The sequence below is a fragment of the Eptesicus fuscus genome, chromosome 3 (genome assembly GCF_027574615.1).
Source record: "Eptesicus fuscus isolate TK198812 chromosome 3, DD_ASM_mEF_20220401, whole genome shotgun sequence".
Classification (NCBI taxonomy): domain Eukaryota; kingdom Metazoa; phylum Chordata; class Mammalia; order Chiroptera; family Vespertilionidae; genus Eptesicus; species Eptesicus fuscus.
The window spans coordinates 30,902,983-30,923,413 of NC_072475.1; the positions used below are offsets into that span (position 1 = coordinate 30,902,983).

Here is a 20,431-nt window from a genome sequence, read left to right on the forward strand (position 1 = left end):
CATCAACCTCCTACTTGGGCAACCTGCTCACCTGGACGGAAATTACCCCCCTCAGAAAAAGAACATCGATAATTGGAAAGAGCATGCTGAGGCAGCATTTTCATTTTGAAGTTGTAAACTTTGCCAGCTCACTCCGCTGACCCTCTCCCGATTGATTTTGAACTAAAGGCAGACCCGAAACACAAAACAGTTTACATACAGAGACCAAATACAAAAACAATGCAACTTAAATCATACGCATAGCACAGCTAAAAAAAAGAGAGAGAGACAAATATAGAAGAATATTTAAGAAAAATACTTCATTCTCAAAGAATTTAACAAGAACCTGTAATTCATTGCTAATAAGCTTCAGAAGGAGATATGAAAAATCAGAGAGGAAGATAAAGTAAAATGGCATCAACCAGGAAGAAGTATAAATATGTCTGCAAAAAGAATCAATGACTTGGAAGAGGGGCTTGAGAAAAAGCAGAAGGCAGAGGTAAAGAAAAGACAAGTCAATGATCACAGATGATAGCTAGGAGGAGAGATAGTCGACTGAGAAAATAGGCTACCCATCAACCCTCGGAAAAGTTGCTTGCAAAATCTAGACAATCAAAAGACAGTTCAGGATAAAGAAGCCAAGAATGGGAAAGACATTGCCTAGATAGATTGTGGGTGAGCAATGTCCATTTAAATATCACATTAAGGTAAACAATGGCAAGAATGATCATTACAGAGCAGAATGAGTTGCAGGGTTGACACTGTCGATGTAAACAGCCAATCAGGTGGTTTAGGAGGGCAAGCGGGGCATCTGGGCCCAGAGGCACCAGCAGTGGGCCTTCCTTGCAGCAGCCACCATGCTGTGTTTTGGGCACTGTTCCTGTCTGCAGAGGTGCACCAGGCTCTCTGGTCTGCCAGAGAGTCTGTGATCATCCCTTTACTTATTTATTTTTTGCTTCAATTAGCCACAGTGGATTCCATTTTTTGTCATCGAGACTCTGACTAAGAAACCATTCAAATAAAATTTAAGAAAGACCATGTATGTGAGTGTGAGGGGAAACTGATGCTCATACACGATGGTAGGAATGTTTCAACCTTTTAAAAGGGCAATTTGGCAGTTAGTTAAAATTTTCAACATAAATCCCTGTGACCCAGAAATTGTACTTATAGGAACTTACATATTTAAACATACTTTCATTCATTCACCAAGTGTTTACTGCACATTGTGCTAGATGCTGGAGATACTGCATTAACCAAAACAAGCAAAAATCCCTACTCTAAAAAAAATTTTTTACTCTTTTGGAGTTCACGTTCTGGGGTGATAGGGTAGGTGGAAAACAGACAGTAACAAAGGTAAACACTTAAAGGACACAGTATGTTGGAAGATGAAAAGTGCTAAGGGGGAAGGAGAAAGCATGGAAGGGGACCAGGATGTACTCGGCACTTTGTAATTTGATATTAGTGGTCAGGGAAGACTTTTATGTGGGTACAGACCTGAAGGCAGTGAAGAACTAAGTCATGTGGTATTTGGAATAAGAGAGTTTCAAGAAGAGGAGACAGCAAGTGGGGAGCAGGGGAGTCAGGAGAAGTGGTCAGCTTACACAAATGGACAAGACTATGGAGACAAAGATGTTCAAAGCATATGGTTTGTAATTGAGAGAAACGAGAAATAACTTAAATGTCCATCAGTAGAAGGCAGGTTAAATAAATTACAGCATTTTGTTTTTAACTTGAAAACGCTTGTAATGATTGAAAGCATGTATTATTTTTTAAAATTAGAAATCTAGCCCTAGCCGGTTTGGCTCAGTGGATAGAGCACTGGCCTGCAGACTGAAGGATCCTGGGTTTGATTCTGGTCAAGGGCACATGCCTGGGTTGCAGGCTCGATCCCCTCGAACATGCAGGAGGCACCCAATCAATGATTCTCTCTCATCATTGATGTTTCTATCTCTCTCTCCCTCTCCTTGCTCTCTGAAATCAATAAAAATCTATTTTTAAAAATCTAAACAAAAGCATTCATTTTTAATGCTATTCAATTTCAGCATAGAAAGATATGTTGTGGTTTCAAAACAAGCATGTTTTTAGATCATCTTATTTGGTTAAAAATACAAACTTAACAGCATTGAAATTAGAGTTTCTTATTTAAAAAACAGAGTCAAACAGAAATATGCACCCGTCTCTGTAAACTAGTGTGTCGGTAATTTATGATTGGTCACTACAAGCACTTTTGGTAGAGCAGATATAATCTAGGAATGGGGAAACAAGACCCAAGGTGAGTGGTGATTTTTAGTGAAACTTTAAAGTTGACTTTGCTGTTACAAAGCATCTAAGATCTGAATAGGCAGAAAGGTTTGTCTAAGGGGTGAAACTGGGAAGTGATATATGATTCCGAATCTACATATAGGCCAGGTATCCGTTTGGCAGAGGACAAACACTGTCAGATGAGAATGATCTCAATGATCATTCTTAATTACTCAGCACATACCAGGCACTGTGCCCTGTGTTTTTATGACAACTTTTTAATTTTACAGTACATAATCTAATTTCACAAATTTGCCCAAGGTCATTAGCTAAAAAAAAATTAAGAAATGGAAGAGCTGAAACTCTTCCTTGGATTGTCTCACACCAAAACCCACCCTCTTTCTGCTATAACACTCTGTATTGGGTAAGGTTGGCTAGATTGATTTTTGAAGCCTTTCTCTGGAAAGAATAGTGTATCCTTTAAGATTGCATTCAAGTGCTTTAAACAAGTAAGGAGGTTGTTTTTCTCAGGTAGTAAGAAGTCTAAAGCTAGGAAGTTTGCAGTAAGCGTTGTTCCTCCTTTTCTCTAGGGTTGCACTGTGGTCACAAAACGGCCGCTCCCCCTCCAACCTCACAGCAACCGCACTGCCAGAAGGCATCCAAAAAAGAAAAGAGGGGTGGCCTCTGCAAAAACCTTCTCAGGATCCTCTAGGCCAGTGGTCGGCAAACTCATTAGTCAACAGAGCCAAAGATCAACAGTACAACGACTGAAATTTCTTTTGAGAGCCAAATTTTTCAAACTTAAACTATATAGGTAGATACATTGTTATTAACTTAATTAGGGTACTCCTAAGCTGGCCTTTGCCAAAAACTCAAGGGGCCAAAGAGCCGCATGTGGAGTAATTAGTGCACTAATCCTACCTAATAAAAGAGTAATATGCAAATTAACCACTGCTCTAGGCCACTTCCTGCTAAATCTCATTGGCCGGAATTGAGTCATGTGACTTCCCCACAGGACCTTTGAGAAGGTGAGCATTTTCGTGCTGCACATTGCCTTCCTGAACAAAGCCTCTTAGAAAAGAAGGGGGAATGGCTATTGAGGTGGTGATAAGTGATGTCTACTGAGGCGGTGATAAGTGATGTCTGTCCCAGGAGAAATACCTGATGGGTGGAGGATGTGGGGAAGGAACAGCGGCCTCAAAAGCACTTCTGGAATAAGTGGTGTCTAGGGACTATGGGCACCACTGTTGATGAATTTTGCTGCAAGAGAGTCAGGGAACTGTAGCCTTTGTTCTAAGCATCCCTGGGCTCAGCTTCGATTCTATTATTATGGAAGGAGACAATGGGTATTGAGGAACAACCGGGGGTTCGGCCACAGTTCCTCCACCAGCCCCCGAGACAGGGCGCCCCTTGGGAAGGAGTGTGGTGTGCACAGCCGTATACTTTTCTAGAAAGGAGGGGTGTGAGGACAGTTGGTGACACGGGCTTCGGGAATGGGGGAGGGAGAGATAGGCATTTGGAGATACTTGGGGATGCTGGGAACAGCTGAAGACCAATTCAGCCTCCTGGATTGGCCTGGAAAGAGGCCTTGAGAGTGAAAGGTGGCTCTTCAGAGACACCTCCTCCCAGTGCTGTCACTAGCAGGCACCTCAGCTTTCTGGTCCTTGTTTTCCTTTTCTGTAAGGGGAGTAATAACTCTACCTTGTAAGGTTGGTATGAGCCTCCGTTGGAGTGAGGCATGTCCAGCTCCTGCCTTACACTAGACATTCCATAGATGGCAGCTGTTCTTTTTGATAGGAGTGAGATCTGGCCCCTCTGGCCCCTGCTCTAACCCAGCTCACGTCCTCTCTTCAGCTAGACTCACTTACTTGCCCTTCTGCTGTCAGAACGTGCATTCTCTGCCCAGCTTTCTGCTTCTGCTTTGCCCACAAGGTGGACTCTTGGCGGAAACACCTCACATCCTGGTGAATCCCCCAAGTCCTTCCCCTTTCACCTCTCCCCTTCTGCTAGAATTCCTCTCTGACCTCTCCAGGACGGGACAAGCCCTATCTCAGTTCCCCTAGCAGCCCACACTTCTGTCTCAGTTCTCACTCCTCCGGAAGCCTTCACCAAGTTCCTTGCAAGCCAGTCAGTCCTGGCTCTCTGGGTGGTTAAGGAAGGCCCAGGCCACTCTCCTTGTTCAAAGCTCTAGAGATAAAAGAGGAGGAGGAAATTGCCCTGTTTTAAATGTTTACTAGTTTTATTTGTTTGTTTGTTAATCCTCACCTGAGGATTTTTTTCCCATTGATTTTTATTATTTTTTTAAATATATTTTTATTGATTTTAGAGAGGAAGGGAGAGGGAGAGAGATAGAAACATGCACACCCCACATTGGGGATCGAGCCCACAACCTGGGCATGTGCTCTTGACTAGAATCGAACCATGGTCTCCTGGATCATAGGTAGATAGATGCTCAACCACTGAGCTATGTCAGCCAGGCTCCACTGATTTTTAGAGAGCGTGGAAGGGCGGGGGAGAGATACATCCATGTGAGAGACATATCAATTGGTTGCCTCCCACACGTGCCCAGACAGGGAATGGGGCGGGATAGACCCAGCCCTCGACCAGAATGGAAACACCGACCCTTCATTCCGAGAGCCGACGCTTTAACCACTGAGCCAAACCGGCTAGGGATATTTTAAACGTTTCAATGGCAAGTCCTGGGTGCTCGACAAGCATTTTGTTAAGTATCAAATTAGCTCTGTTGGCGCCAAAAGACAATGCAGTGTACGTGTGCTATTTGTAAAAGTACTATTTGCAGATTTTTATTTAAAAATCGGAATTCACAGAGCACTACAGGCGGTGGCTTAGTGGCATACAGGTGTCAAGTTCTGTTGCCCTTTTTATACCTACCTCCACCCGGGGACAACTGCCCGTGACCGCCCTGCCCACCCCGCTGGGAGGCGGGGGCTCCTTGGGCTGGGGCCTCGAGGCTGCTGGAGGACGGGTCTCCCTGAGCGCCAGGGGATTCCCCTGGTGGGGAGGGGGTTCCTTCTGCAGCCTCGACCTGGTTCCTCTCCCGCGGGCCCGCACTGGCGGCTCTCGTGGGTTTTTCCCGCCCCCGCCGGCAGGCGGCGCCCTCCGGCCGACCTCCCGCCGGGGTCGCGACGGGGCCGCGACGGGGCGTGCGCGTCCGAAGGTTCCCGGCGCCCGCGCCCAACCCGACTTCCTGGTCGGAGCGGCAGCGCAGCGGCAGGGGTCGCAGCGGGGTCCGGGGCGCCGGTCTCGCTACGGTCACCCCTCGATTCGGGAGCGCGCGGGAGGGGCCCGCCAGCTCCAGTCTCTCCTTCGGGGTCACCTGGGACGGAGCGCGGCAGGTGCCGAGGCGGTCTCGTCGCGCGTCGGGTCGGGCGCCCGGCGCCGGGACGCGGAGCGGGAGCCTCCGGTGAGTGCGGGGCCGGCGCCCTCGGCTTCCCCTGCCGGGTCCGGGCGGGAGCGGGGTTTGCGGCTCCCCAACGGGCGCCCTGCGCGCACGGGGAGGGAAAGGTCCTTTCCTGGGCTCGGAGCTGGGGCTGCGCTCGTACTTAGGGTCCTGCCCTGGCTGAGAGCCACGGACCCGGGCCAGGCCGCCTCGGCGCGGGGTTCGCGTGGCCCTGGCGCCTGGCGCTGTCGGGGTTTGGGGACCCGGGAGACGGCTGAACCGGGTCGCGCCCTCCGTTTCTATAGAAGACGGTTTTTAAACCGAATAATCACGGGTGAGGTGGTAGAAACAGGCGCGTGTCCTTGTCACTCTCCCTCCTGGCAGCGGAGGGGTGGGTACCGTTACGCGCACACGCGCACGTGGAGGCGTTGGGGCGGGCGAGGCGCCTCCTCCCGGCCTTGGGGCGCGGGGACCACGGCGGGGCCCGGAACCCCCGGGTTATGCGGGGCTGTTCGCTTTCGGAGAGAGTGGCGCCCCGGTGACTTCCTCCGTGGACAGGTTCTGAAGGTCTCCCTGGCTTACCTGGGACCTCCCTCCGGAAGTCGTTGGCCGAAGCTCCCGGTACAACCTGGGCCGGAGGCGTCGGTGGGTGGCGGCTGGGCCCGCCCCGCCCCCCGAGACGCCCGCGGGGACGCCCTGCCTGTGCGGCCGACCCGGTAAGCCGCGGGGTGGTTGCCGACACCCCGGAGAGAAATCCACCCAGATCACTCAATTGCGAAAGACGCGTGAGTGGGTGCTTGGTTCTCAGAACTGCTAGTTGCTTCAGGTCAAACTGTTTCGATTGCGGTTTTAGATGGTTTTCTTTGGAAACTTCGCTAATTAGGAAAACGGCTAATACAGAGTTATTGAGACTTGCCAGTGGGGAGGGGTGGAGGGTGAGGGTCAGCCTGGCCGCTCTGAAAATCGCAGGGGTGGGGAAGCTGTTGGTAAAAACTACGGGACATAACACGGCCATGCAATGTATGAGACTTGGATCCTGGTTTGATTTTTTTTTTTTTAAAGAACGTTTTTAAAAATTGAGCCAATACAGGACATTTGTACTGGTTATTTGGTAGCATTAAAGGATATTAGTTTTATGTAGTTACTTTAGGTGATGGTATCATAATTATGTTTCTTTTAAATATCCTTGTCTTTTATTTTTTTATTTATTTATTTATTTTTAAATATATATTTTATTGATTTTTTTACAGAGAGGAAGGGACAGGGATAGAGAGTTAGAAACACCGATGAGAGAGAAACATCGATCAGCTGCCTCCTGCACACCCCCCACTGGGGATGTGCCCCAGACCAAGGTACATGCCCTTGACCTGAATCGAACCCGGGACCCTTGAGTCAGCAGGCCGACGCTCTATCCACTGAGCCAAACCGGTTTCGGCTATTCCTTGTCTTTTAGAAATAAATACTGACATTGGAATATTTATTTGCTTCAAAATAACCCAGCTTTGAGGAGCACTGCTCGTGGAGACGGGAGGGGGAAGGAGATGAAAGGCTGGATGAGGGGACCGGGGTATGGGATTCTTTACAGCGGTGTCTCTACTTTTGTATGTTTGGCATTTTCCTTTAAGAGTAAGGACCACCACTACCACCATCACCACCACCGGTGCCATCGCCCCCACCACCGGCGAAGCTTTTTGTACAGAAACTAGGTTTGGAAGTGAACCGCTAGCCATCCTAGATTCCAGGCCTCCCACAGACCCTCCCTTTTTGTAAACTGGGCGTAGAGGCTGCGCCTCTTTTTCTCCCTCCTGGGTGCTGCTTTATTTTGTTCAGAAGGCATAGGGTGTTTGCTGAGTGTGACCGAGCAGAGCGGATCAAGTTGATGCAGGTGGATGCTGGGTCAGCTTTTTTTTATACAAAGGGTATTACAGCAAGCCTGGGGCTTGAGCTGTCTGCCAAGGGACAGGTTGGATAAAATGTGTTAGCAGTGTTTCCCAACTGCCCAAGCCCTTCCCCAAGTTATGCACATCAGAAACAGACCTCAGAGTAGTGAACACACCCAGGCACACTTAGAATCTGCGTACACCTCTGGAAGCATTTGTCTACATTAGTTAGAAGTGTGCATTATAAACCAAATCACAAGGTGAGCGGGTCTTATTACCCGAAAGAGATCTTATCTGTGTGTGTTGTCTTTTTCATGCCCTGGTCTTGTTTGCTTCAGGCAGTGTGATGTGTAACTATTAGGAAAGAACTGACTCCTAAAATGCTCGGTGAGATTCATTTCCTTTCCAGGAACCCTGTTTTTTGAAGAAGAGGGATGTGGGGAGTAATATCTGTACTATATCCATCCAACTTTCTTGTTTTTCCGCGCCCCCCCCCCCCCTCCCCGGATTTATCATGTAATTTCTCCTCATTCTGTCATGCTTCATTAGTAATTTGACAAAGTGATGATTGTTTGAGGGAGATACTAAGTTCAATTGAGGGAGGGGCGACATACTCCTCAAAGATAAACCCACATTTCTTAGTAGTTTCAGTGGAACTGATTTTAATGCCTCTGTTTTTAAGACAAAACAAGCCAAGTAAATGTTGTCTGTGATAGTTGAAAGTTGAAGTTAGATGAATCCCTTTTGCCTATACCTTGCCTAGTGCAGATTTGCTAGTGTGAAAGAAGTTAAGATGCTGTAAGAATTCAGTTGAGGAAATGCCAAAGTGGGTCCCAGTTTCCTTGCAATGTATGGGGAAATGAGAGAGTCAACAATAGTCCCCTTACGTAGGAAAATGTCATGGTGAACTCATGATAGTACGTAAGTGAAATTGGTTTGTGGTTTAGTTTTCTTTGTGTGACTAAAAAGGAAGACGAAGATGCTAAGGGACTTTATTTTCTGCGTCAGTTCTCCAAAACAAGAGCATGGAGAGAGAGAATGAACTGTCCTGGCCCTTAAGTGACCAGGTGGTGTCCTAACAATGTTTACCATCCTGTGTGTGAGGTGGTGGAATTGGGCACGGGAGAGTAGATTGCTGGTTACCCTTTTAAGGAATGACCACACATGTGACCCCATCTTCTCCATCCAGTTGTTTAAGGGTATATACTGAGTGGCCAGATTATTATGATCTCTGAACGCATAATAATCTGGCCACTCAGTGTATATCCTATATAATAAAATGCTAATATACAAATTGTCCCCTCGACCAGGAGTTCGACCAGCAGGCAGGGTGGCCAACCGCCCATGTCCCCTCCCCTTGGCCAGGCTGGGCAGACTCCACCCATGCCCACCCATGCACGAATTCATGCACCGGGCCTCTAATACACACACACACACACACACACACACACACACACACACACATATATATATATATATATATATATATATATATATATATACTGAGTGGCCATATTATTAAGCGTTCAGAGATCATAATAATCTGGTCACTCAGTGTAAACATATTCGAAGGGCAGATTACTGCTTTGTTGGTTTAGAACTGAGAGGAAGGGGTGTTAGCAATCAAGTCAACACCTCTTCTAATAGATAAACACTGCTGTCATCTACGTCATTTCATCCCATCCTAGGAGGGTTATTTTAGTTTTTAACAGATGAGAACATTGAAATCTACAGACACTAAGTAAGACTTGCCAAGTCGCTTCTTTAATGGGGGAAGGATATTTATCATAGTTGTCTTCACACACACGTTTTTAATTCTCACACATATCTCAAAGTTGGGTATTACCAGCCTGTTTTTCAGATGGAATTGTAGCTAAGAGAAGCTAATAATTCACTAGAAGTCTTGCAGCTAGTGAAAGTAGAGCCAAGGTTTAAATTCAAACCTGTGGGATCTTAGAGTTTCTGGCCACACTACCTTCAGCAGACAGTGAAGCTACACAACCAGGAGTTGGTTAGTTATTCGAGGCAAGCTGTCTTTTTACCACGTTCGACTGCCCTGGTTACAAAGTGGAGACATGGGCCACATCCATCCAACAGAGATGTCTTATCAGGCCAGCACCGAGTTAAAAGGAAACTGAACCAACATTGAAAACTGGGAAGTTTCAAACAATCTGCCCTCAAGAATTCCTGAAGGCAGCACTGAGCAGCCTTCTCTCTAGAGAAGGGCATTGCACGCCAGGTCCCCTGGTCTCCACCACTCCCTAAAGTGTCCCCCATCCTCGAGGCGGAGGACAATGGCACGTAAACTGTTGTTTCTCGTGACATTAAGAGAGCTTTCTACATGTGTGTCTATCCAAAATGGAATTACAAAAAGATAGAATGAGAGGCTCTTGTCCCAAGAAAAATGGGAAAGACCATATTCCTTGGAGGGAATGAGGAGTCCTGTGTTTACTCTGCATGGCTTCCATGTCAGAAAAGTACAAGGTATGTCATCATTTTCCTCACACCCCATTAGCTTTACTCATGACTTCATTTACTCCAGACTTGAGAGTTACTAACCCTGCAACACAGCAAACATGGAGGGCATGTGTGGGCCAGCTGCAGTGGAGAAAGGAATGCCTCCCAAGTCCCAAACTGACTGTGAGTGGGAAGAGGACCTTTGTGCACATATGGGCTTCCCCAGGGTGTCTTGAGGTGGGGGTGGGGGTGGGGGGCAATGAGCCCTCTTTCTTTAAGCAGCCTAATCCAGGATCCAAAGGGATCCTGAGCTTGTACCTTGGCTCTCTGTTACTGGTTTGAGGGTTCCCAGGACTTGGGAAGGTGCTCCTCTCTCTCCCTTCTCTGCCCACCCTCTCTGGCTAACGACAGGTCTGCTCTTACGCACTGCTTAGGCCTAGTCCTGTCTGAACACTCTGCCGGGATGGACGGACGGAGGTGCCATAGTCTGGCCTTTGAGACCTTTCTGTGATGCAAGTTCAAGGGTGGCCTAATTTCCTCATTGTGAAACTTTTGGTTAAGAGTCCTGGGACCGAAGTTCTCACATCTGTGTGTATCAGATTTCATTACCGTGGAAGCTTCTGTTTATATCTTTGTTTCCTTCCCCTGAATCCGAGTGCTCACAGCTGGGAATATCTTGCCCATATTCCCTCAAAGGAATATGGTCTTTCCTTAGAGAAAGGGAAGAGGAAACACCACAAATGGAACCTTGTGGAGTGGTTTTGAGGAAATGTCATGGGCTGTTTTGGGGAATTGGTCACTGGAACTGTCATGTGGTAGAGAAAGAAACTTTCCTCTACCCTTCAAGGTTCTTTCAGCTGGTCTAATAATTAAATCTATATGAGTCAGATTACCAGAGAAAAATAACCAAATTAAATTACATACATAAATACAGGAACCCCGCATACATGAGCGGTTCAGACAGCAAGGGAAAATGAGGTATAAATGGAATCCTTAGCGAAGAATGAGGTAAGGCTCCTTGGGGCTTGAGAGGGGGGAGAAAGGCCATTAACAGGATGATAAGAACTGATGTTCAGTAATTAGAAGTTCCCGCTGCCCTATAGATAGCTCATAAAATGTTATCCTATATAATCCTATAGAATAAAAGCCTAATGTGCTAAGTGTCTGGTCAACTGGTCAGCCGTTCATCCAATCAAAGCGGAATATGCTAATGATATGCTAAGGCCGCTCAACCGCTCCTACAACATGCACTGACCACCAGCGGGCAGTCAACTGGTCGACCGGTCACTATGATGTGCACTGACCATCAAGGGGCAGACACTCCGACTGGTAGGTTAGCTTGCTGCTGGGGTCCGACCAATTGGGACTGATGGGCCGGACATGCCCTGGAGTCTGCCCTTGGTCCCTCCCCAGCTAGCCAACCTCCCGCATCTCTCCCCACCTCGATCATCACCGGTGGGGTCCCTCAGCCTGGCCTGTGCCCTCTCACAATCCGGGACCCCTCGGGGGATGTCGGAGAGCTGGTTTCGGCCTGATCCCACAGGCCAGTCCCAGGGTCCCCGCTGGTGCAAGAATTCATGTACCGGGCCTCTAGTTTTTTTATGATAACTCTTATTATATGGGCAAGGTCCCCAGTTTAAAATCTTGAAGGGAGAGGTAAAAGGGTCTCAGTTACCTTCAGCTGAAAATAATTCCTGTGCCAACGGGGCACACCATGAGGCGACTGATTCCGAACCTCTTCCCTGTACCCCAGGGTGATAAGAAAACTAGAACAGAGGAGGGCTATAAGTGCAATGCCTTGTTTGGTTGAAAGAAGGAAGTTTCGAGACAGGGTGTTTTGTAAATGCCTGATTATTGGTTGATTGGATCCTTTCAGGGAGAACTCTCAGATTCAGATATGTGGGTGCATGTTCCCTCTGCTAACTCCCTGGTCACATAGGCAGCTGGTGAGGAAAAGTGGGCCAATTGATAACCTGCCAGAGCAAACAAAGGTGAGGGAGCAGTCCTGAGTGTGGTCTCCAGCCAGATCATTGGTTCTCTCACCACCTACCTGTGTAACCTTGACTCTTTATAACCTCTCTGCGCCTGAGTTTCTCTTGTATGAAATGGAAGTACTAATACCTAATACCCACCTCCTAGGGCCGGGAGGATTAAATGGCACATCAGCGCGTGGTTTAGCTATTGCTGTTGTTGGAGCCCTGCCTCCTTCACGTTAGCCTTTATTTGAGGTATTCCTCCTGCCAACCCCCCAAGTCTATATCCTCCTAATAATTTTAGGAGGAAAGCTACAGGATACAAAGGCTTCCTGGCTCTGAGGGTGACCCTCGAGCTGCCCTGCCTCATGGCCTTGGGGAACTGTTCTCCATGACAAATGCTCACAGGGAGTTGGGAGCCTCAGCCACTTTGGTTGGTGAACGAACTGGGCCAGAGCCCGGGCTTTGAACCCAGGCTTTGGCTCTGTTGTTTGGGGATTAAAATTCACAATGACTCTAGAAAAGAGATGGAAACCCCTGGCATTCTGTGTGGGTGCAGACTCCACCCTGCTGTGGAAGAGCAGGCTGGTGACAGCGTGGAATTGGGGCAGACACAGGAGCCCTAGCCCCACGGCTGCCACCGCTTGGTGAGGGCTCAGCCGACCGAGTCCACCATGCGCCCCCAGTCTCCTCTGTCAGCTGTGGATAAGCACACCCCCTGGAAACGTTGTGAAGGGCTAAACGTTTTTACGAAATCCTGACACAGGCACAGGGAAGTAGTGTGTTCGCCTTGCTCTGTATTGGTGAAATTACACAACAGGTACACTGGCAGATTTAAAAATGCTGATAACCGCTGTTTTCATAGCATTTTTTATAGTTTGAAAAGAGCTATATAATTTGACCTTTAACCAGGGGTGCAGCTTTATTTGTTTACATTTGTTTCTCCTGCCTTTTCTGCTTGTAAGCGGAAGTACAAAAGTGAATTGATGTTCAGGCCAGAAATGAGCCCAGAGATAAGATAGGAACATAGAAATGGGTTATTCATTTCACTTGATCGGAGAAGGCAGCATGAGTTTGTATTTCTTGTGCTCTTCAGGAGGCATAGGGAGTGGTGACACCCGGGGAGGGAAAGGGGGATGTTGATAGCTGAGGTGTTCCCAGGAAGCTGGAAGCCTCTGTTGTGTCCAGGGAAGCAGAATGGAGGGGCAGCCAGTCTCCTCCAAGCAGCCAAGGGCGGAGGTCACTCCTATGAGCAGCTGCTTCCCAGGAGAGGCCGTGGACTGTTGGACTTCCTCCTCCTGCCCCAGGTCCAGACCTTCACTAAACCCATTGCCTTTCTTTTCTTCCACTCGCAACCAAGTTAGTATTCTGTGAGATATCAAACAGCCCCACACCCTAACCCCATCCCCCAGCTAACAGGCCCCCATGCCTGCTCCCTTCTAGCCCTTGAATAGATTTCTCTCCACTGCCCCTGCCATTTTCCATCGGTGTCCTGGCCCTCCATCACCTCCCACTGCATCAGTTCCTTCCTCCCTCCTTCCATTTATTTTTACTTTTTTAATCTTTATTGTTCAGATTATTACAGTTGTTCCTTTTTTTTTTTCTCCCCATAGCTCCCCTCCACCAGGTTTCCACCCCACCCCATACCCTTACCCCTCCACTGTCCTCCCGCATAGATGTAAAATTTTTATACAATCTCTTCCCGCACCCCGCACACCGTCTCCCCCCGCCCCCCACCATTGTCAGTCCACTCCCTTTCTATGCCCCTGATTCTATTATATTCACCAGTTTATTCTGTTCATCAGATTTTTTATTCACTTGATTTTTAGATTCACTTGTTGATAGATATGTATTTGTTGTCACTTTGTTGTTCATAATTTTTATCTTTACCTTTTTCTTCTTCTTCCTCTTCTTAAAGAATACCCTTCAGCATTTCATATAATACTGGTTTGGTGGTGATGAACTCCTTTAGCTTTTTCTTATCTGTGAAGCTCTTTATCTGACCTTCAATTCTAAATGATAGCTTTGCTAGGTAGAGTAATCTTGGTTGTAGGTTCTTGCTGTTCATCACTTTGAATATTTCTTGCCACTCCCTTCTGGCCTGCATTGTTTCTGTTGAGAAATCAGCTGAGTGTCATATGGGTACTCCCTTGTAGGTAAACTGTTTTTCTCTTGCTGCTTTCAAGATTCTCTCTTTGTCTTTTGCTCTTGGCATTTTAATTATGATGTGTCTTGGTGTGGTCCTCTTTGGATTCCTTTTGTTTGGGGTTCTCTGCGCTTCCTGGACTTATAAGTCTATTTAACCAGGTAGGGGAAGTTTTCTGTCATTATTTCTTCAAATAGGTTTTCAATATCTTGCTCTCTCTCTTCTTCTGGCACCCCCATAATTCGGATGTTGGTATGCTTGAAGTTGTCCCAGAGGCTCCTTACACTATCTTCATATTTTTGGATTCTTTTTTCTTTCTGCTTTTTCAGTTGGGTGTTTTTTGCTTCTTTGTATTTCAAATCTTTGACTTGATTCTTGGGATCCTCTAGTCTGCTGTTGGATCTCTGTATACTATTCTTTATTCCAGTCAGTGTATGCTTAATTTCTGATTGGTCCTTTTTTATATCCTTGAGGGTCTCACTAAATTTCTCGGAGGTTTCTAGAAGATTCTTGAGAAACCTTATAACTGTGGTTTTGAACTCTATATCCAGTAGTTTGCTTTCCTCCATTTCTTTCATTTGTGACTTGTTTCTTTGTCTCCGCATTCTGGTTTCTTCCCTGTGTTGATAGAGTGACCTTGTGTGCTAGGTGTCCTATAAGGGCCCAGTGGCTCAGCCTCCCCAGTTACCTGAGGTGGACACTCTTGGTGCACCCCTTTGTGGGCTGTGCGCACAGTCTTGTTGTAGTTAAGCCTTGATTGCTGTTGGCGTCACTGGGAGGAATTGACCTCCAGGCCAATTGGCTGTGAGGACCAGCTTCGACTAGAATGGGAGAACTGCTGTGCTGAAGACATCCTTATGGGGCAAGACTTGCTTCAGTGGGGCTTTGGTGCTCACTGAGTCTGCCCCCTGAGTGTGTCTCCTATGGATCTGAAGAGTTGTAGTCTGGATGATCTCTCTCTGACCACTGGGTACACTGGCTCTTGGATCTCCAAGGAGAGAGGCCACCCAGCAGGAACTACAGAGAGATCTGCAGATTCCTCCTCTTTGTTCGGGGTCTGGAAGTGCTCAGATGAGGCCCAGCTGTGAAGCAAGGCAGGCTGCTGCTGCTGGGCCTTAGGCCTTCTTTTGGAAGCTTTGGAGCTCTCTGACCCAGCTGCAGTTCCGTTTGGTTTTAGGTTGCAAGAGGCCAGGCCATTCATATGCAAAAGCCTCTGCACACAGCTTGGGTGGGGTTGTAAATTGAGTGGGGTGGGGTCTCAGGGAATCAGCAGGGAAGAACAAACAGCAATGGCTGCCAGTCAGCCCTGCCCCGAGAGGTCCCCAGGTCTCTGTGTCCCGCGGCTCCGTGCAGGAGCAATGATCGCTACGAGCACCTCTGAGAGAAAGCCGCCCTCGTGTTCCAGCCCAATGCCAGACAGTCCAGTTTCTCCCCGTATGAGTCTGGGTCTCCAGGGTCTCACCCGGAACTGGAGTTCAGAGCAATTGGGAGCTTGTATCTCCCTCCCAATTGAAAACAACAACAGCGCACCTGGTTGCCAGCTCATTTCGCACAGGCCTCCGTACCTCCGCACCACCGCACCTCCTACCAGTCTCAATGCGCTGTTTTCTTTCCTTCGAGTTGTAGAACTTCCACTCAGCCAGCTTTCCCGTGGTTCTGGATGACATTTGTTTTGCCTTTTAGTTGTAGTTTTGATGTGGTTGTGAGAGGCAGCAAGTACAGGTGTTTATCTATGCCGCCATCTTGGTTGTCTCCCCTCCTTCCATTTATTTTGTTCTTGGAAATTGAAGGGAAAAAGAACTATGACCCCACCATCCAAAGATCCAAAGACATTAACGTTTTGGCATATTTCCTTTCACTTTTGCTTTGATTTGCTTTCATTTTATATAAATTTAATAAATTTTAGTATTTTATAAAAATGTAACTCATTGTATATTCGCATTTTAACAAACTTGTCATACTGTGATTAAAATTTATCATAGCATTTTTCCAGTCTTTTACAAAAATCATTTGTAATTGTGTGCTATTTCAGCCTTTTTTTTTTTTTAGCTCTCTCTCTCTCTCTCTGTCTCTCTCTCTCTCTCTCTCTCTCTCTCTCTCTCTTTCTCTCTCTCTCTCTCTCTCTCTCTCTCTCTCTCTCTCTCTCTCTGTTAATCCTTACCCAAAAATATTTTCCCATTCATTTTTAGGGACAGTGGAAGAGAGAGGGAAAGACAGAGAGAAACATGTATGTGAGAGAAACACATGGATTGCTTGCCTCCTGCATGAGACACCAGGCCCCGGGCCGGGGAGGAGCCTGCAACCAAAGTACGTGCCCTTGACTGGAATTGAACCCAGGGCCCTTTGGTCCGCTCTGTCCACTGAGCCAAACCAGCTAGAGCTAGCCCTTCTCTTAATATTAGGGAACTAAGTGGTTGCTCTTTTTTGATACTGTAAATCATTCTAAATTGAATGTACATAAAATCCTGATTCTGTGATATATTTAGTCTTTATCTCTAGTTCCTGGTACAGAAAGTCCCTTCCAGCCTTATCTGAGTTTATGCTAACGAGGTATTTCTTGGTGGATGGGGCACGGTTGTCTGGGGAACCAGCCCTGTGATTAGTGGGTTGGAACTTTCAGTCCCACACCCTGACCACCAAGGAGAGAGAGGAGAGGAACTGGAGATTGAATTCAGTCACCAGCAGCCAGTGATTTAATCATTCATGCCTACATAATGAAGCCTCTATAAAAACCCCAACACTGGAGCTGGTGGGCACATCAAGGTGCTGGGAGGGTGGTGTGCCCCAAGAGGGTGTGGCAGCTCTGCACCTTTCCCCTTACCTTGCCCTATACCAGTGATGGCGAACCTATGACACGCGTGTCAGCACTGATAGGTCCCAGGTTCAATTCTGAGGCGGCCGCATGCCGAGGATGAAGCATTTGCTGCTCCTGAGGATGAAACATTTGCGAAATAATGTTTTTTCCTCAAAGTGACACACTACCCAAGCTATGCTCAGTTTTTTGGCGAAGTTTCACACACCAAGCTCAAAAGGTTGCCCATCACTGGGCTATACATCTCTTCCATTTGGCTCTTCCCAGGTTGTATCCTTTATAATAAGTCAGTAATAGTGTCAAACAAAAATTGCCAAAAAGAATATGAGAAAATGGAGAGACTTGATTCCTGTGAGCAGATTGCCAAGCAGGGAGGTGCAAGCCTGGGGCAGAAACTGGAAGTGTACGCTGAGGAGACAAAGGGAAGGCTACCTTTTATAGAGGAAGCTGCCGCCCAGGTCCCCAAGCAGGTCTGTTGGATGCAAATGAGGTGTCCATAAGGTCCTGACTGATGTGAATCTGGTGTAAAAGGGAAAGAATGAAGTCCTGATTGGTCATTACGGAGCAGTTCTGATTGGTTGGTTTAAGTGCACCTGAGGCTATAATTGTGCAGTTCTCATTGGATGGGTCAGGTCTGGGACGAAACCAGAACTCCTTGTAATAGCTGACTCAGTCAGTGTAAAGGAGCAGGGCACACAGTGCAGGAAGCCAAGAGTTCAGCCTGAGGTTTTTCCTGGTCTGCTGAGTTCGTGAGAAGCCCCTGTCAGCTGATGGCCGCTAGACTTTCATTACTTGTAAAATTTGGACCCTCAGTCCCACATGGGGAGTCCATGTGAGCTGATAAATTTCTTCTCTGGGTTCACATCAAATGAGTCTTTCTTCTCAGGGTCCACATAAGTACCGTGTTTCCCTGAGTTCTGTGAGCCATTAAAGCAGATTATCAGACCTGAGGAGGGGGTCGTGGGAATCCCTAATTTACAGGTGCTTGACCACCTGGGACTTGTGACTGGCATCTGCAGTGGCAGCACTTCATTTGATATTGTAAATCATTCTAAATGGAATGTACATAAACCTTCTAATTGAATGTACATAAAGTCTCTTGTGAGACTGAGCCTCCATGGGGTCTGCCCGAACTCTGCATCGTGTTAGAATTGCTTGGTGTAGAAGAGCCAACACATTTGGTGTCAGAAGTGATTTGAGTGAGACAGTGTTTTACCTTTAGACTCCATTTCACATTACTTGGGACAGATTCCTACAAATAATTACTGAATCAAAGGATTTGGAAGAGTCAAGTTTTCTTTCTGCTTATAAAAGCAGTACATTTTCATTGTGGGAAACCTGGTAAACATAGGCGTGTGTGCAAAGAAAGTCCACACCCTTACTCTCACCAATCAGTCAGTCACTGTGAACACGGCGTGACTCTCCCTCCCTCTCTCTCTCCTCTCTCTCTCTCTCTCTCTCTCCAGGGTGTGTGCCACCTGCAGCCTTGCCTTTCCCTGTGGCCCACGGACTGGCACCATGGGCGTCACCTGGGAGCTTGTTAGAAATGCAGAATCTTAGGCTCACTCCAGACATAGTCAGTCAGGATCCGCCTTTTAACAAGATCTGCATTCAGGTTGGGGAACTATTGGTCTATAAGGCCATGACCTTACCAACCACCTTACCTACCAGGTGGCCTGGCATTAATTACCTCTGATATGTGTATATACATAATATTTTTTTCCTATTTACCTAATATTAGGATGATACTCTGTGGAGGATGGGGAAATCTCCCTCTTTTCCCTTAATGTTTTTCTGACTGGTCAAATAATTCAAATGACATACAGCAGATTAACAGGAGAAAATCAAGTTTTAATACATTGACTCAGGGAATTCACTTAGCATGGAAATTCCAAAGACTAAGGCAAAATGAGGTATGTGTGTCATTTGGAACTAAGGAGGGAGATGGAAGGAAATTCACAGGGAGCTTGTATCTCCCTTCCGATTGAGTTATTGTTTAGTAAACAAGTGTAGATTGGATCATCTTGACACAGAGGCACAGAGAGAGGACTTGGATCTTCCTCCCTGTGAGCCACACCTAGCTCATATTAAAATATAGTCATTTTATGATGGTAGCTTCAAGTCGTTTGTCTGAAGTCCTTGAGGCAGTAAGAGATAAGATCAAAAGTTCTTCCAAGCCTTCTAGGCCTCCATTGTTTCAGCTGAAGTAATCTGCGTCCAGAGTGGTACTTTGGGGGCAGCTCATTCTGTACGCGGTGTTCAACCTCCCATCCCTCATTGGGTCAGACTGAGGACAAGCACAGCCCCTCAGTGTCACCGATTCCGGATCAGCAGCATCTCTAGGAGACGGGAATTCCATTCCATCTCCCTGCGAAGCCCTGATATATACAACTTTTATCCTGCTAGTATCAGTTAACATTATATGTCAGCATTTTCCAGTTCTTTGGTTTTTCTGAGAAGCTTGTTTTTCGTGGCTGCAGACCAGCAGTCCATCTCATGACTATCAGAATTCATTGGACTACTTCCCTGTCGTTAGGCGTTAAAAGTTGTTTTGATTCTTGTGTGGCGAGCGGGTTCTGTAGGCTGTTATAAGTATGCTGAAGTGAGCTGCTCATGCAGTCATTGATTTCTTTAACCTTGATGATTTCCTTATGACAAATTTTCTTTTGACGAGTCAAAAGGCGTCAGCATTTAAACAGTCTTTAAAATGCAGGAGGAGTGCAGGAAGTGCCCTACTCTGTACTTTCCCTGGCACTGGGTAGTGTGGGCTATGGAGAGGGTGTCTGGGGAGCCCTGGTTTTATCTGTTAGTCATCACACCTCCAAACCTGGCTTAGACTCTCAGGTGTACCCTAAGGGAGACTGGGGGCATGGAAGGGAAGTTCCCAGAAGGGTGGGTAGCTGCCTGTCGTCGAGGTGTTTCCTTCCTCCAGGCCTGGGGACTGAGCTGTAATAGATGGCACTGGCCAGACAGCTGCTTCCTCGGCAGTGTGTTCACCACCCTCCAGCGCCTGCAGGGTCAGGAGTGGAGCCGATGGGCCTGCATTTAGTCAGTGGAGGCGTGAAAGGAGGAATCTGCTAGACCTGATTGGTGCCAAACTTGTTTTTATTTTGTAAGTCTGGGTCTATTTGGTTATCCAACACTTTTCCTCCCCCATGCAGACCAGGACACTCCTTTTAGGTAAACTTCCTAGAGAAAAGGTGAAATAGCAGCATTATATTGTGATTGAGTCACAGTGTGAACTTGGATGGCTTCCATAAATATTTTTGGAGTATATGAGTAAATGAATGTACAAAGAAAAATGAATTTTAGTTTGTTTTATAATATGCATATATTAAACGTATGCGTGTATCATATGATATAATTAAAATGTTTAAAAATGAGTATTTTATTAACTATTTGACATGTTATAATTTCCAAAAGATACACATACAAACTATACCTTCTGGAAATAAGTATGATTAATTTGTATTTTGTCTAGTAGTAAGTCTTTTGGGTGGGCACTTTTAATCACGCAAAAATTTATTGAGTTACATATAGTAA

General features: G+C 46.7%; 1 protein-coding gene across 6 annotated transcripts in view; it reads left to right on the forward strand.

Annotated features, from left to right (window-relative positions):
* Nucleotides 1-20,431, forward strand: part of GPR160 (G protein-coupled receptor 160) — a 55,987-nt gene that overhangs the window by 21,737 nt on the left and 13,819 nt on the right. For 2 of the 6 annotated variants that reach the window (XM_028146599.2, XM_008142279.3), the window contains exon 1: nucleotides 5,579-5,644. The exons of 1 other annotated variant lie outside the window; for it this stretch is intronic. The gene's annotated coding sequence lies outside the window, so the exon portion shown is untranslated. 3 more of the 6 variants (XM_054713722.1, XM_054713719.1, XM_054713718.1) reach the window with 3 other exon arrangements.